This window comes from Charadrius vociferus, unplaced genomic scaffold (assembly GCF_000708025.1).
Source record: "Charadrius vociferus isolate BGI_N301 unplaced genomic scaffold, ASM70802v2 scaffold924, whole genome shotgun sequence".
Classification (NCBI taxonomy): domain Eukaryota; kingdom Metazoa; phylum Chordata; class Aves; order Charadriiformes; family Charadriidae; genus Charadrius; species Charadrius vociferus.
In genome coordinates, this window is record NW_009647958.1 from 29,624 (window position 1) to 37,075 (window position 7,452).

The following is a 7,452-nucleotide window of genomic DNA, read 5'->3' on the forward strand; positions in this document are numbered from 1 at the left end:
TGTTGTCTAAAAAAAATCGTGACATTTTTTGCTACTGCAGTTTGAAACTCTGAAACTTAAAGAGAAGTAATAGAATCTTTCTGTATCTAATAATTTTATGAGTCAACCTGTGTGTTTCAGAATGACTAGCAACTGAATTGGTTGAGGCAGCAGTACTTCAGAAATCATTAAATCATGTCCGAGTACTTCCCTCCTCTATCAAACAACCTTAATTCTTTCTTTCTTTTTTTTTTTTTTCAGAAGCAAAGACAGAAAAAATATTAGGTCAGGTAATGCAACCTATTTAGCATCAAACATGACTTGTCTGGTATACTAGGTCACACACACCTACAGCAAGAATAATTTTCTTAGATCAAGAACAACACATACCTAATTAAAAATTCTGAATTGCTAATATGAATTAATAAATGAGCCTTCTGTACTTTTTGTACTTGACAATTACAATTTTTAGATATGACAGTGCAACTCTGTTACTTGACCTGTAATCTAACAACAGGGTTATGATATTATCAAACCACCTGACCCAACTCAGAAGCTAGAATTCAGTTACTGGCTTTATGACAGTCTTCATTGATGATGGAGTTTTGATTCCTCTTAAGTCAGTGGCCAAGCACTACATGGGTCAGGATTTCACAGAGCATTTAATAAATGTTTATCTTCAACTACTATGAAATACGCTATACTGTATTTTACAACCATTTCATGTACTTTAATATGAATGTACAATACACTCATGAAATATTAAATATAAAAACAGTTTCAAAAGTATGCATTTGTCACGATGCAGTACTTTGTTATTTAATTTCAAAATAATTTCACTTTTATAAGTTTCAGACATTTTTGGGTGTAAATGGCAAGTTTTTTTTGAGGGCAGCCTGCAGGGGTAGCCTCTGTGGGAGGAGGTCAGGGGCTGCCCTGTGCCAGACACAGCCAGTTCCAGCTGGCTCCGCCATAGCCCCACTACAGGCTAAAACTGAGCCCATCAGTGAAGTTTGTTGCACCTCTGTGATAACATATTTAAGAAAGGGCAGAAAATGCTGAGGAGGAGGGAACAATGGAGGGAACAAGGTCAGAGAGGTAAGACATGCTCCATCGCAGAGCAGGCACACTGCTGATGGGACTGCAGCCCATGGAGGACCTGCACAGGAGCACAGGAAATGAGTAAGAAGGAAGCGAGAACAGAGTGAGAAACAAGGAGCGGCAGAGAGAAATTTCCACGCACTGACCCTGATCTCTTGTGCTGCTCATTGTCTCACTGAAAGGACTGAGTGTAACACAGAGTGATAACACGGGGGGAGGAGAGGTGTCTGGAGTGAAGCTGAGCCTGGGAAAGGGGGAGGAAAGGTGCTTTCCCAAAGTATTTAAATGTTTGTCTTTGTTTCCCAACACCCAAATCAGTAATTAAATGTTTAGGTTATGTTCATTGGCAATAAATTAAGTTAAATTCCCCAAGTCGAGTCTGTTTTGCCCGCAACAGTAACTGCAGAGTGATTTCCCAGTCTTTATTACAACCCATGAGTTTTCTTGCACCTGTTCTTTCTATCTCACTCCCCCCCAAAAGAAAAGGGGGGGGTGAATGAAAAGCTGTGTGGGTGCTTGGCTGCTATTCAGAGCCAACCTACCACATTATATTGTGAGTACACAATGGCCCACTGAAGTCAACTGTCATACTGTGGATTCTGATCTCCACAAATTTACTTCACTATAGTCATTTCTTGTTGTCATAATCTATTCCTGTAAAACTATTCCTCCTTCAGTGGGGAATTAAACATTGCTCTAATAACAAGCATTCATAACAGTAAAGCTATTGCAATATTATATTTTTTTCAACCACTGTATATTTAAAACAGAAAAAGTAAAAAAGATGGCAGAAATTTGTACTTGCAACAGTTAGTTTGTGTTTAATTTGAGTAATATGCTTTACCAATTTGGTTGACCTTAACACCTCAGTGGATGGGAAACTTCCTCATAATTTTGTTCCCAACTTCTCTCTCACACATTTTTTTCATTGATTATGACAAGTGAGTAATCAATGCAGCATAGACACTACTGTGCAAAACTATCCAAGCTCCTCTACCAGTCAGCCTCAAAATCTAACCACCAAGGACAGGGTATTAAAGTGTCATTAGTCTATAAGTAAAATATGCTTAACAGTTCTAATTGTGTTAATGGTGCATTTGTAACATAGTCTTTGTTAACTACAAATAAGGCAAGATCACCATTAGTTCACATATTATAGGCTGCTGAGCCATCAACAAATTATGACAATTTGTGTCAGTGTCTTGAAATTAAATAGACAGTGGAAAACAATCACTTAGGTGATTTCTCTAAATTTTTCCAATTTTCTGTTCATAAGTCATTGTGGTATGGCAGCCTACTTTTAATTTTATGTGTAGAAATATTTTTCTGCAATAATTAGAAAATATTTTTAAGACAGGTCTAGAAAACACTCAAGGAAAGAGGTTTCAGAATTATATAATTGGGGGAGTGTCGTGGTTTAGGCCAAATCGGCTACTGGGGACCTGAGGGACCCCAGATGGGACGGACAGATGCTCCCCTCTACCCCTCTTCAAAGAGAGAGGCAGATGAGGCAACCTCCAGGGATGAGTGCATTTATCAGACCAAAACCAACCCAGGCCCACCCGGCTAGCTCAATTGGTAGAGCATGAGACTCCTAATCTCAGATTTGTGGGTTCGAGCCCCACGTTGGGCGTCAATTAATCTGTCGTGTTTTAGGCCAAATCGGCTACAGGGGACATGGAGGACCCCAGATGGGATCGACAGATGCTCCCCTCTACCCCTCTTCAAAGAGAGGGGCAGAGGAGGAAAAAGAGACTTATGAGTTTAGAAGGAACTAAACTACTTTAATGAAATGTTGATAATAAAATAAAAAAGAAATAATGAAATATATACAAAACCGTATCAAGCTCCCGAGACTACAGTCACGACACCGGCTGGCACTGGGGAAGTCCCAGGCTGGACTCAGTGATGGACGGGTACTGGATTTCAGATCTGCGTTCAGGATCAGGATCAAAGGCAGACGAACAGACAGAGTCCTCCTCAGACTTCGGCCACTGAAGGAAGAGCGAGACAGCTGACCCTTTGATCCCCCAGCTTTTATACTGAGCATGATGCAGAAGGGATGGAATACCCTGTTGGTCAGGTTTGGGTCACCTGTCCTGTCCGCTCCTCCCTGCAGGTGGGACCCCATTATGCTTTTCCGCTTCTGACCCTCCAATAGGGCAACTAACGAAGTTGGTTGGCCTTGGTTGTTATAGCAGTAAGTATAAGCAAGAGCCTCTCTGCATACCATGCCTGGGCATCAGCTATAAACAATTGGTCTTATCACTCTGAGAGAGTGAACACTGTCTGCGCAATATGCTGTTAATTTCAGTAGTTAGAAGAGGCCTAGCTAAGAAGCAAAGTTACTGAACAAAATTGGTTGTTTTACCTCAAACCAGGACAGGGAGTGTTTATAATCCTTCTTTGTATTATATGAATGGCCCAAAGGAATAACAAACCCAGGTCAGTCAGCCTCCTGAGGATTTTGTCAGTAAAAAGGAAACCAACAGATGAAGAAGAGCTGTCATAGTAAATGTATCCCAAATTCCATTCCAACTCTGGAATGCAGTTCCAGAGTGCTGGAGTTCTCCGTTTACATTATGAGAATAGAAAAAAAGGCATGGAAAACTGTTACAGTGTTGTTGTCATCACTAGTTTCTAGAACACCACCTGCTGTATTTTGAACTGGAACTCAGTGGCATCAAAATCAGCATAATACTTTTGTCCTTTCCCCTTTTTCTTTTGCTCTAGTAGACTAGATGATTTATATTTAATTTGTTCTATGATGCATGTGTTTACTACTGTAATAAAAAATACTTATTTCAGGATACATCAGGATATATCTAAAGAATAATCATCTGTTAAATCAGTATGGTCCTGTCAGAAGCCATGGGATCAATTCCATCTACTGAACTGTCTTTTCTTTAGCATTGACAGTGTATGGTTATTTGGACAGCACATATCTGTGCTTCTGTTTGGCCTGGGCCTTTGCAACTGAGACCAGGCTGATGTGTCCATGGGGGAGATAGAGAAAGCCATCCTTCATTCTGTATTAATATATGGGACAACACTTTGACCTATGAGATAGATTCCAGGTGTTTCCCATGTGACACTGATTAATCACAGGATTAGACAGTCCTAATTCTAAGGCATCCCCAAAAAGCAAATGAGAGTTACTTATATATGATGGACTCATGCGTTTCTGAGTCACTGTCCTGCAGAAATATTTCCCTATCACATTCATACATACAATTAACAAAAACATGATAAAGATATATAAAACTTACATAGTCATGAAAGGCTTTTGCTTCACTTGAATGTTCACATGTTTCTCGTCTTTCTGGAGCTGCACAGTAGAGATCCCAAAATACACTGCAAGTTAAGAATTAAGAGGTATGGAGAGTAAATCATTGTAATTCTCATAGATTTTATGGTGTACACACACTACACACATATATGCGTGAAATATCACTTTCTAGCCAAGAGCTGAAAAAACCTCTATGAAAAAATTCAGCTTTGTAAAACATCTATGAGGAATCAAGTCCTGTTATCTGATTCTCTGAAGCAAGCAGTGCTTGTATTACTTTAAAACCAAGAAGCAAGTCTAATATTCAAGCTTTCAGAGTGCAAAGCAAATAAAGCTCTGCATTTAACCTCATACCTCTGCAACTGCTGCAATTTACTAACACAAAGCACTGGAAGGCACAAATTCATACAGTAATCCTGGGATGTTGTGAAAAGGCAAGAAAAAGAAGAGAAAACTGTGAGTTCTTCCAAGTTCCAATACTGTCCTTTAAACAAAAATTCCTAGCAAAACAAATGTATGGATAAGACTAGAAAACAGAAAGGTATGCTATCCTATAGCTCTTGGTTGATAAAGAATGAAAGAGTACAAGGGTATTATGACACTCCAAGTCTTCCCCTGCCTCAAATGGAGTTATGCATGAATCGATTTTAACACACTGCAAATATCTCTGAACTGTTAAGAAACAGCATATAAGATCATAGAATCGTTTTGGTTGGAAGGGACCTTGAAGATCATCGAGTCCAACCGTTAAGCTAACACTGCCAAAACCACTACGAAGCCATGTCCCTAAGTGCCACATCTACACATCTTTTAAATACCTCCAGGGATGAGGACTCTACCACTTCCTTGGGCAGCCTGTTCCAAATCGCAGTCACTTTTTCCCTTGGGAATTTTATATATACAAATGTGCATATATACGTAAAATTTGTATATTTTCTCTACACACCAAGATATATACGTAAGGAGCATCATGCATAAAAAATTACAAGTCAGCACTGTGTCCTACCCATATTCTGAGCTAAAAGAAATTGCAAAAGCAGCTACTACAGCTCCAAGCTCATGCTAACATACACTGCCTCTCAAAGATGCTGGTAGCTTGGGTTCTGCTAATGGCTTTCATATGCTATTCCCATGACTGAAATGTGCACTAAAGACTGAGGAAGCTCACATCTATTTGCAGAGTCTATGTATATATTTCTTTCAAATGTAGTTATTCAGGATATAGAGAATGATCTCTTAAATGCACAATTTCATAAAAGATGGTAAACAAAGAAATGCAGGCCACCTTCTTTCAAAGATGCTGCCTTATCAATACATTATTCAATATTTCTTTTCCTGTATCTAATGTCTATATACTGTCCTATATCTAATTTTCTGTTCTTTCAACACTTTATGAGAAAATAGTTCTTGATACTTATCTTCACATCCTTTTTACAATGTTTAACCTGATTTTCTTGCCTCCAGACATTAGAATTCACAATGAACATATTCTAAAAATCAGAGGAAAAGAAAATTGACACTTAGCATCACCAGGAGTGGAAGAATCCTGGGGGCTCCCCTAGTGTGATGGTTTTTTCCCATCGTATCTAAAGAGAAACAGTAAAAACAGTCTGTACTCTTTTTGTGATCATTGTGACAAAAAAGCATTACATAATTTATTTGGGTAGTAAAAAAGGAAGAGTAAAAGATTTTGTAGTTATGAAAGGCTTTATCATCATCAGTCTGGGTGGTCATATTATTTACTTTCTCACACTGTGGTGGATTGACCTTGGCTAAGGGCCAAATGCCTACCCAGCACCTCTCTTGCTTCTCCTCCTCAGCAGGACAGGGGGAGAAAATAGGATGGGTTGAGAAAAAAAGAGATCACTTACCAGTTGCTCTTATATGCCAAACAGATTTGACTTGGGGAAAATTAGTTTAATTTATTGCCAATTAAAAAATAGAGTAGGATGATGATAAACAAAATAAAATATTAAAATATCCTTTTCCCCCACTCCCCCCTCTTCCCAGGCTCAACTTTGCTACTTGTCCTGGTTTGAGGTAAAACAGAACCAATTTTGTTCAGTAACTTCGCTTCTTAGCTAGGCCTCTCTAACTACTGAAATTAACAGCATATTGCGCAGACAATGTTCGCTCTCTCAGAGTGATAGGACCTATGTTTATAGCAGATGCCCAGGCATGGTATGCAGAGAGGCTCTTGCTTATACTTACTGCTATAACAACCAAGGCCAACCAACTTTGTTAGTTGCCCCATTGGAGGGTCGGAAGCAGAAAAGCATAATGGGATCCCACCTGCAGGGAGGAGTGGACAGGACAGGTGACCCAAACCTGACCAACAGGGTATTCCATCCCTTCTGCATCATGCTCAGTATAAAAGCTGAGGATCAAAGGGTCAGGGCTCTTCCTTCAATGGCTGACATCTGAGGAGGACTCTGTTCATCTGCCTTTGATCCTGATCCTGAATGCAGATCTGAAATCCAGTTCCCATCCATCACTGAGTCCAGCCTGGGACTTCCCCAGTGCCAGCCAGTGACGTGATTGTCATCCTGGGAGCTTGATATGGTTTTGTATCTCTTTTTCCCTCCTCTGCCCCTCTCTTTGAAGAGGGGTAGAGGGGAGCATCTGTCGATCCCATCTGGGGTCCCCCATGTCCCCTGTAGCCGATTTGGCCTAAACCACGACAGATTAATTGGCGCCCAACGTGGGGCACGAGCAGTGTTCGACCAAAGTTGTGATAAATTGCCTGAACAGTTTGAATTCCAACTTGCTCAGAGATTAGAACAAACAGCTCACATCATGTCATTCTTAAACGAAATACTGTATCATGCCTTTAAACAGCTTTGTTTGAACTTAATTCAGTCAACTTGGTTTAACCTGCCAAATGTGTTGCAAAGTTTATTTGTTCTTTTTGTTCTTATGAGAAGGTTTAAAGGTGCTGTTTTGGTGTGGTTTGTAATTCAGATGTATAACATGATATGTTGGGTAATGGCTCTACCTGTATATCTTGGGCATCACGTGATGGATTCTTTTATTAGTTACACTTTCAGTTTTACCTGGGGAATGTTTACTTCTCCCTTTCATAA

General features: G+C 39.7%; 1 non-coding gene across 1 annotated transcript; it reads left to right on the forward strand.

The window, feature by feature from the left end:
- The first annotated feature begins 2,640 nt into the window (after positions 1-2,640).
- Positions 2,641-2,713, forward strand: TRNAR-CCU. Its single transcript has one exon. It is a non-coding gene; the product is annotated as a tRNA-Arg (tRNA).
- The last annotated feature ends 4,739 nt before the right edge of the window (positions 2,714-7,452 follow it).